At 38.6% G+C, this 8,650-nt stretch overlaps 1 protein-coding gene and 1 long non-coding RNA gene across 2 annotated transcripts in view; one reads left to right on the top strand and one right to left on the bottom strand.

The window, feature by feature from the left end:
• Positions 1-964, top strand: part of LOC110390316 — a 5,032-nt gene extending 4,068 nt beyond the window's left edge. Inside the window, exon 2 of the long non-coding RNA XR_002433690.1 lies at positions 276-964. This is a non-coding gene — a long non-coding RNA (uncharacterized LOC110390316). The remainder of the gene's footprint in view (positions 1-275) is intronic.
• The window catches only part of CHSY3 (chondroitin sulfate synthase 3), a 157,125-nt gene that overhangs the window by 29,746 nt on the left and 118,729 nt on the right, over positions 1-8,650 (bottom strand). The gene's annotated exons all lie outside the window — the stretch shown is intronic.

Here is an 8,650-nt window from a genome sequence, read left to right on the forward strand (position 1 = left end):
CTGAGAAGAATAAAGCAGGAGAGAGTCTGTAGTGGCTGGGAGGGGAAGACTGCACTTTGAAGCAGGGGACGCCCTGCTGGTGCTACCTATCGCATCCACTGCTGGCGTGTTTCTTCTCTCTCCTCTCTGGTGATTTGCCACCTTTCAAGGGTCAATAAATAATAGTGCACTAGTGTAGGGAGTTTTTGATTCCCACTTACATGATTATATGGAATAGATGCCTGTGTGTGTGAGAGTGTGCATATCTTGGCTGGAACTCATGATTCTCTGTGCAGCTCTGAGTGCCTAGTTTGCTTGTCTCTGCCTCTGAGACAAGCCATCGTGGAGTGGACGCATAAAACCTTGAAGGCGTGGCTCCGAGCCTTAAAAGAGGGGGGAGAGCTGACTGGTCCAGAACTGTGTCCCCATGACTTGATTCTTCAATTCATCGGGACTACATGAACACCTCCTTCCTCTTGGCTGGTGTCCGTCGTCTCCGCAAGTCTACGGATACTACTTCTTGTCAGAAAAGGACTGCTCTTACTATCTACTATATTTCGGCTGCTGCAACGGCTCATCGAGAACATCGTTTCAAAAACAGTACAGGTTGACATGCTGATATCTAATTATCAGTGCTTATGTCAAGATCTGCTTGAAGAAGGGCCAAAAAAGGGAGTTTTGATGGGGTAACAGGGCTGAGCAGGGTACACTACAGGGATGTTTCATGTTTGTATATAAAGAGGGGGGAGATGCGGGATTAAATGGGATGGGTGGTGCCTGCGAGCACCTGGGAGGAGCAAGGGGGGTCACGGGTATATGGGGCGGTCGGGTGTACGGGTATAAGTAGCCTTGTTGCACAGCATTAAATGGGCATTTCGGCGCTACATACCATGTATGTGTCCCGTATGCCCCTGCACGCGGAGGTGCGGACGGAAGGGAAGCCTTAGTACGTTGTCGTAGACAACAAATATAATCAATCCACTAACCATATCCCTCTTTGCCACATCTACCTTATTCTTGAACACCTCCAGGGACGGTGATTCCACTGCCTCCTTGGGTAGCCTGTTCCAATGCATCACCACCTTTCTGAGAAGAAATTGTTCCTAAAATTCAACCTGAACCTCCCCTGGTGCAACTTGAGGCCACTCCTTCTCTTTCTATTGCTAGTTACCTGGGAGAAGAGGCTGAACCTCACCTTGCCACAACCTCCTTTCAGACAGCTGTAGAGAGTGATAAGGTCTCCCATGACCCTCCACCAGACTAAACAATCCCTATTTCTGACTCCATACGAACAGACACAGAAGAGTCAGAAGTCATATGCAGAATTGTTAATGCAATGTCTTCATCAGCAATCATCAGAAGAAAACATCTTCTACATAATTATTGGATGGAATGCACAGGGAACACATCTGCTTTTCAGATCTACTATCTTGTTGTACAAAAAATGTCCATGTTTATTGCTCTTCTAAATAAGCACTGTATTGTTGTTTCAGAAAGGCTCTGAAACAGATCTTTGAAAGGCACAAGTTATCTTTCCAACCCAGAATCAGTAAAAATGACTCAACAGTTACCAGGTCAGACACTACATAAAGGATGCTCACCATAATCAATCAAATACATTTGTAGTACACTTAACTTTAAATCTCATAATACCAAGACTATTCTTTAAAGTTTACAGCCACTTGAGAATTATAGTAAGCATATCAATACACTCAAAACTGTCTCCATTACCTACACATTTACCTTCTAGAGATGGATTTCATATTTAATAAGCTCAATACCCCCATGTGAACTAAGCTGTGAAGAGTAGAAACTTTCACAAATTTGCCATTTAGCAACACAAGTAACAAAAATATGTGTTTCTCAGAAACACTAAGCAAATTACAAAACAGACTCAAGATAAGTTTAAGTTCACAAATTCGGACTTAGAAGTAAGGAAATATAAGACCCTTTAGAAAAATACTAAGTGACTATATCTTAAAAGTAGTAAAACTTAGTCCACTTCCCATATTCTGTAACCACAAAAATCACCACTCACATAGTATCTAACTGGAATAAATTACTTATCGCCTTCTTTACCCTGTCACTGCTTCCTCCCTCTCTGCAGTCTTTCCTTATATGAGCTAAGAGATTTCATATGATAAGGAGTCAAGTAATTCTTATCAAGTTGTATTTCATTGGATATTCATGTAGACCTCAAGACAGCTTGTATGTCCAAATCCTAATTTTTCCAGCTCTACCTTTTCTGATATAAAAGCTCAAAAGCATTGGTGGAAGGGAAGAATTAAGCCCAACCATCATCAGCTTCTGAGTGTGGAAGTTTCAATGCTTCTATTCTTTACTGCATCCTGGATTTAATTTTCCTTTTCCTTGCCAGAATCAAGAATTAAAAACAAGTACTTGCTATCCCATCAATATGACATAAATAATTGCTCTTCTCTAATTTTTTATTTCACAAGAAATGTGTGGATCAAAAGTAAGGGACATGGCAGCATCAGTGCATGCTATGCTAAATAACAGCATAAGAGCTTACTCTGTGGAAGAGCAGAGCTTCTTACTCTGAATTAAGCCATCATTCTGCTCACCAAAGCAAAAGACAAATAAAAGTCTTTGATTAAAAGTACAGCCACATTTCTATGATGTGTTCTCATTTATCCAAAATTTCCTATCATGTCTGTTACTATAGTATCACTGTCTGATAAATGAGTTCTGCTCCTCAGAGATTTGCAGTTGTTTGAGTACTAATGTCGTGGTGTACAGATTTTAATAATTTGCCTAAGATTTAAATATAGAATTTTAAATTCTTTTTCTTCATTTTATTTCCCTCCTTTTACATTGTTTCATTTCCTATTACTTTTCAACCACAGCCATGGATGATTTTTTCCCCATTCAGAGAAACAATAAACCCTGGCACTTAACAAAATTTAGCTCAATCTGATGTTCATTTCTCATCAGAAATTAAAAAAAAAATAGGAAAGTACATCATCTATTTTTCTCTATTAGATAAGTTATTTCTCTATTAGAAAAGTTATTACTATTTTTGAAGTAAATTACTACTCTATGTTTGAGTGAAATTAGCCAATGCTCTTCTATCTGTGGTTAGTAAAAAAAATGTTAAGTTTGAAATCTGTAACTGCTCTGGCAGATTGCCATTAGCAGAAAGCATTGTATTTTACCTAGCACTCCTCAATATTGTCTCTAACAACAAAAAACCTGTTCTGTCTGGGCACTATGCTGCAGATAATCACTGACGGTAAAACTTAGGTCTCAGTTTGAGCCAGGCATTTTCTGAGAGGAGCCACACTAGGTATTCTGCAGCTCACTGTTTCTCATTAGCCAAAGGTGTATACTGAATACTCCAGAACCATGAACACAGGGTGTTGCAGGCACTAAGCACCTAACTGAGCTTTGGGGATCTTTCTTGTAGTGTATTACCAAATATTTGAACTACACTGAAAATGCAGAAGAAAATCCCACCGTGTGACAATTAAGGAAAAAAAAAGAAAGGAAATTCTTTGGATTATGAATCAGGTAAATTTACATCCTGAAAGATTAAAAGAATACATACAATACTTGGAAAGGACAGTAATGCAATAAACTCTCCCTGAATTAATTTCTGCTATTTTTTTTTGGTACTATTTGGTACTTACATTATTCTTTCCTCACTGAGTCTGCAGATTTTCTTCAGAAGGCATAACCATGCAGACTATGACTGTCTCTGGGACCTTCCAGAAAGATGCAACATGGAGGTAGGAACCTGCACTTGTAAGAGCCCCAGAGCAGAACTGCAGCACCCCTCTGACCAACCTTTGATGGAAGCAGTCCAACTTACACCTGCCTGCTCAGCAGTGTGTGTATTGTACTTATAGCCTTCCACTTGTATGAATGAAATGTTTGCTGATAAAAGCAAAAATCCCATTACTTACACTAGCAAAGTAATTTTCACAGATGTTTAAGGGCTATGGAAAAAATTACAAGTCAAGCTAATTTTACACTTCGTTATATTTTCTTTTAAAACAGATGGATTTCTTTTTATGGTTTATAAAGACAATTTTTAATTTTTATTTTAATTATCTCTATTCCATCTATACAATTTAATCACTGTTTTATTTCCCTTTTTAGTACAATATCAATTTCCATACATTTAATTACTGTCTATAGTAAGGAATGCAAATAACTTCATTTTCTTTATGAAAGTGATGATGTCTCTTTTAAAGTCACAGATAGGATGTGCCACGAAAAAAAAAAAAAACAAATCCAAAACACTAAAGATAAACTGCAAAGAGAAAGAAATGTAACTCAACATCTAATTCCACCTCATTTTGCATAAAGCTTGCTCAGAACTGCATTATAACTTTCTCTACAAATCCACACACCATCTCATTGTCCCTGAAAATGTCTGTCTCTTTTGAACTGAACAACAGTATCACTTCCGAGTTCAAATTTGGACAGGTCCATTTTGATGTAATTCTGCTTGTATGGAGAAAACGAGCAACACTCGCAAGAGACTGCGACATTTTTAAAATCAATAAAACACAACAGAACTCTGGTTATGAACACTCTCATGATTTCATCACAAAACTGTCCAAATGATACAGATGCTCAAGCCAGAAAAATGAACATATGAATACAGTAAAAAATAGTACAATTGATCCTGCTCAATTGGGAAGTTACCTATGTGAATATAAAAAATTTAGAAAAATGGTGTAGTTAAGCCCATTGAACTGTTCACCTGAATAAGTAAAACTTGCAAGGTTGCTTTAATAAATGCAATACTTTTCATTACTTTTTAAAAAATCATGGCCTTTCTACACATTTAAGATATTTCCAATCATATGGAGTGTAAAGTATCATAAGCATTTATTACAATAGTTCATAAATAATTTTCCTCTCCAAGAGCAGTTGCCAAAAAATAACTGTACATTTCAAGGGTGACATTCTACCATGAGCAAAAACATGTGCAAAGGCTAGAGAAAAGCAATAATACTGCCACAGGCTAATATGGATAGCAATTCAGATTCAAACATCTTCTATAAATGTATATAAATTTTTAATATACTCAAAAACAAATAGGATCAAATACTATGCAAAAAAGGTACCTTTTACACTTGACCTAGCAATAATCAACACTGATACAGGTGGAGCAAACAAAAAACAACTTGCTACCACTGTTCACAGGCATCAGCTGTACTTAATTTAGATCAGAGCTGCTGTAAAATTCAAAAACTTGGAAATTGCCCCGTGACATCTGAAGTACTTTACTAGAATGAGAAAAATAAATAAGAGCCACCCCTAGGAACTGACAGATTACACATGTCAACATGTGTCACTGAACAAGACGACAGGACTCATGTTAACCAAGTCATTTTCCCTTTTGTTGTAATTTGTTGGAATGGTTACCAAAGGATTTTAGATTAAGGTCATGCTTTCACACCATTATATCTGCACCATAAAGCATTAAGAAATCTTTCCAAAATAAATAATTTATTAAGAAAACTTCCCCCATTCGTCCTGCTATGTCAGGGTGCAGTCTTTACTATAGTCACTATACTTCAATCTCCCTACTTTATCCTGAGTGAAAGTAGTCATCCTACAAAAAAAGGTCAAAAGCAGGGTGATTGATTATGTGCCTGTGCACTCCTGTAACTCCAGCTTCCATGGCTCCCTTCAACTTCTGTACGGCTGTCAGCATCACACAGGTTTTTGGGTCCCCTTCCACCCTGTGACTTGAGCCGCCTGGTGTAGGCTACAACAATGACCTAACTCTAGTCAAGAATTTTTATACAGAAAATGGGTACAAGGCAAAAACAGTACAGCTGATCTGCATTACCCAGAATAACAGAGAGAAAGGAGGGACAGGATTCCTATGATGCTATTATCAGTATTAGATAGTAATGAAAAAGGACTGCCAGCAGCACTGTGATCAGACAAGCCATGGATGCGCAGGGGCCTGCGTGTGGCCTGCTGAGGGAAGCTCCAGGCAGCCACCGAGAGCCTCACCTGGAAGCCAGTACATCCGAACTGAGCCAACTTGGCATGGGCCCACTCTTCCCCCTGTCCATGGCCCAGTCAGTGTGTAGCTCAGTCAATCGAGCCTTAATTAGAGAGACCCTCACAAGAAGGCGGGGAGCACTGAGGAAATGACCTCTGAACCAGCTGCACCATCCACCATGCAGGACTATGAACTCCAGCAGTGGAGTCTTCTGTTGACTGTAGAAGTACCATCAACTGCAATACCATGTTAAACCTTATTTCTGAAGGACAGCAGACCACTCATGCAAATCCAAAGGAATATTTTGCTTGCGTATAAAAACTTGCAGCTCTTTTCTTTGTTAATTGTTGCCAGAGCAATGGAAATGACAAAATCCACCAGCTGCAAAGTGCAAGTGATTTCTCTGACCTTTCTAGTGTGACAAGTGGAGAACGGATTACTCGTGTTCCTACACGCAGAGGTGACTACCACAATTTCCATAGTTTGCACATGGCTCTTATTCTTCCTTTACTTGCAAAAGATTGTACATATAAGAGCATGCATAGAGAATAAGAAAGATAGCACAACAGTCCTATGGTGCCTTACATAAGCTAGCTTTTCAACTAGTTTCACTGTCTCAGAAGGAGCATCATTTTTTCTTGACTGCATACTTCCAGCATGAACATATTGATGGATTCCAATGATTGAGAAAGCTTCATCATCCAAAACAAAATATCATGCTATTGATAGGTATGAGAAACCCTTCCTCACGAAAAGTTCTCATTCTTACTCTATTTACTTTAGTTGTTTAGCATTACATGGTTTGATTTCTTGGTCTCCCTACTGTAAAACGATAATAAAGTTCTCCTTTCCTTATCATAGCTCTCCATGGTGGAGAGGAATGTTATCACTACAAGTAAATTCATTATAATAATGGTGTTGTTTTTTTTAATAATATAAGTCTGCTTATTTAAACTTTCTTCTTCTATAGGATTGTTTCGAAACCTCAAAAGAAGAGAATTTGTAGTCTAAGAATTACTTTAACTCTCAAAATAATAAACTGAATTAATTTAGCTAATCATTCTGTTCTCAGACCCCAAGATGTAAGAGAGATACATACATAAAAAGTGCTTACTGACCCCATTCCTGCAGAATACCAAGATAAATCCTGGGTGTGCCTCACCACAGAGACATAACCGAGTACAGTGACATGGTGATATTAGAACAAGTTCTAAAAAAATGCAAGTCTCAGAAAGTGACTGAGCACAACTGTTCCAGATTTTGTTGAGACTGTTTCAGTCATTTGTAAAAAACAAAAACAAAAACAAACCACTGCTCCTACAGTGATATTCTGGTGAACCAAATCTTCAGTAAGAGAGACATGTACTCACAGTATAGCTATCCCCAAAGAATAATCTGAGACTTACCTGGACTTCTAAATGTAGGACTAGATTTCCAAATAATGCCAGTGAGGTTAATATGATATTACCAAGACAATGCATTAAACACCAGCATTACTTTTTCAGCTAATGCCCAGTAGCCAGTAACTAATCTTCTGACAGCTTCCCAGACTATTATACTGAACCATAATTTTTCTCTAATTTTTCTATATTATTCAGCACAGAACATAGGATGATTTCTTGAATAGTCTGTAATTACTGTATTTTGATCAAAGGTAAAACTTTCAATAGATAAAATTAGAAGCAGGTAGGAACACATTGCATAAAATTATGAAATAAAACCCTAACCAAAAGGAGGGGGAATAAATTTTAACCATATTTTTTTCTCCTGGGGTTAGTATTTTGTGCTAGGAACTAAAATAATTGAAAGAATCCAGAAATTTTCCAGTCAGAGTACAAGACAAATATGATCAGACCAGATTAAGATAAATTTTTAACATAATGCCTGGAAATACTAACTAGTTAATGAATCTCCTTTCAGGTAATTACTTTTCCCTGACCACTACTTCCCTCCATTCACTTTGACTTGGGATGGCTACTGTAACTGAGCTGCCCTTTAGACAGCTTTTTCTTCTTTCATCTGTCAAAAATGCTAAAAAGAAAATTACAGCTGAAGCCCTCATTAAAATTGAAGAGGGAGCCTTGTTGTGAGCAATAACTGAATTATTTTTGTTTATGGTTATTGTCTGGTAATAATCAAGCCACAACACCAGAGCTGGTAATCTGCTGGAGTGGTGCATTTCCACATACAACATAATCAACTGACTTTGTCGTAATGCATGGTTGAGCCGAGGTTCACACGTATTAATATAAATCTCTGCCTGAACTACTAAATTCTTGAAGAAATATCTCAAAATAAACATGTCAGGCAGACTATGGGAGAGCTTATGGGTTGAGAGCTTATGGGTTAAAATCAGCGATCGGTCCAGTAAAGGAGATCTAGTGGTTGGGGTCTGTTACAGGCCACCTGATCAGGGGGAGCCTGTGGACGAGGCCTTCTTGCTCCAGCTGCAGGAGGTGTCGCTTTCGCGGGCTCTTGTCCTGATGGGGGATTTCAACCACCCGCATATCTGCTGGGATAGCGGAAAGGCGGGTGGCAGACAGTCCAGCAGATTCCTGGAGTCTGTTGAGGATAACTTCCTTGTCCAGGTATTAGATGGACCGACCCGAGGTGAAGCCTTACTGGACCTGGTGCTCACCAACGTGGAGGAGAGCATTAGAGGGGTTAAGATTGGAGGCA

This window comes from Numida meleagris, chromosome Z (assembly GCF_002078875.1).
Source record: "Numida meleagris isolate 19003 breed g44 Domestic line chromosome Z, NumMel1.0, whole genome shotgun sequence".
Taxonomy (NCBI): Eukaryota; Metazoa; Chordata; class Aves; order Galliformes; family Numididae; genus Numida; species Numida meleagris.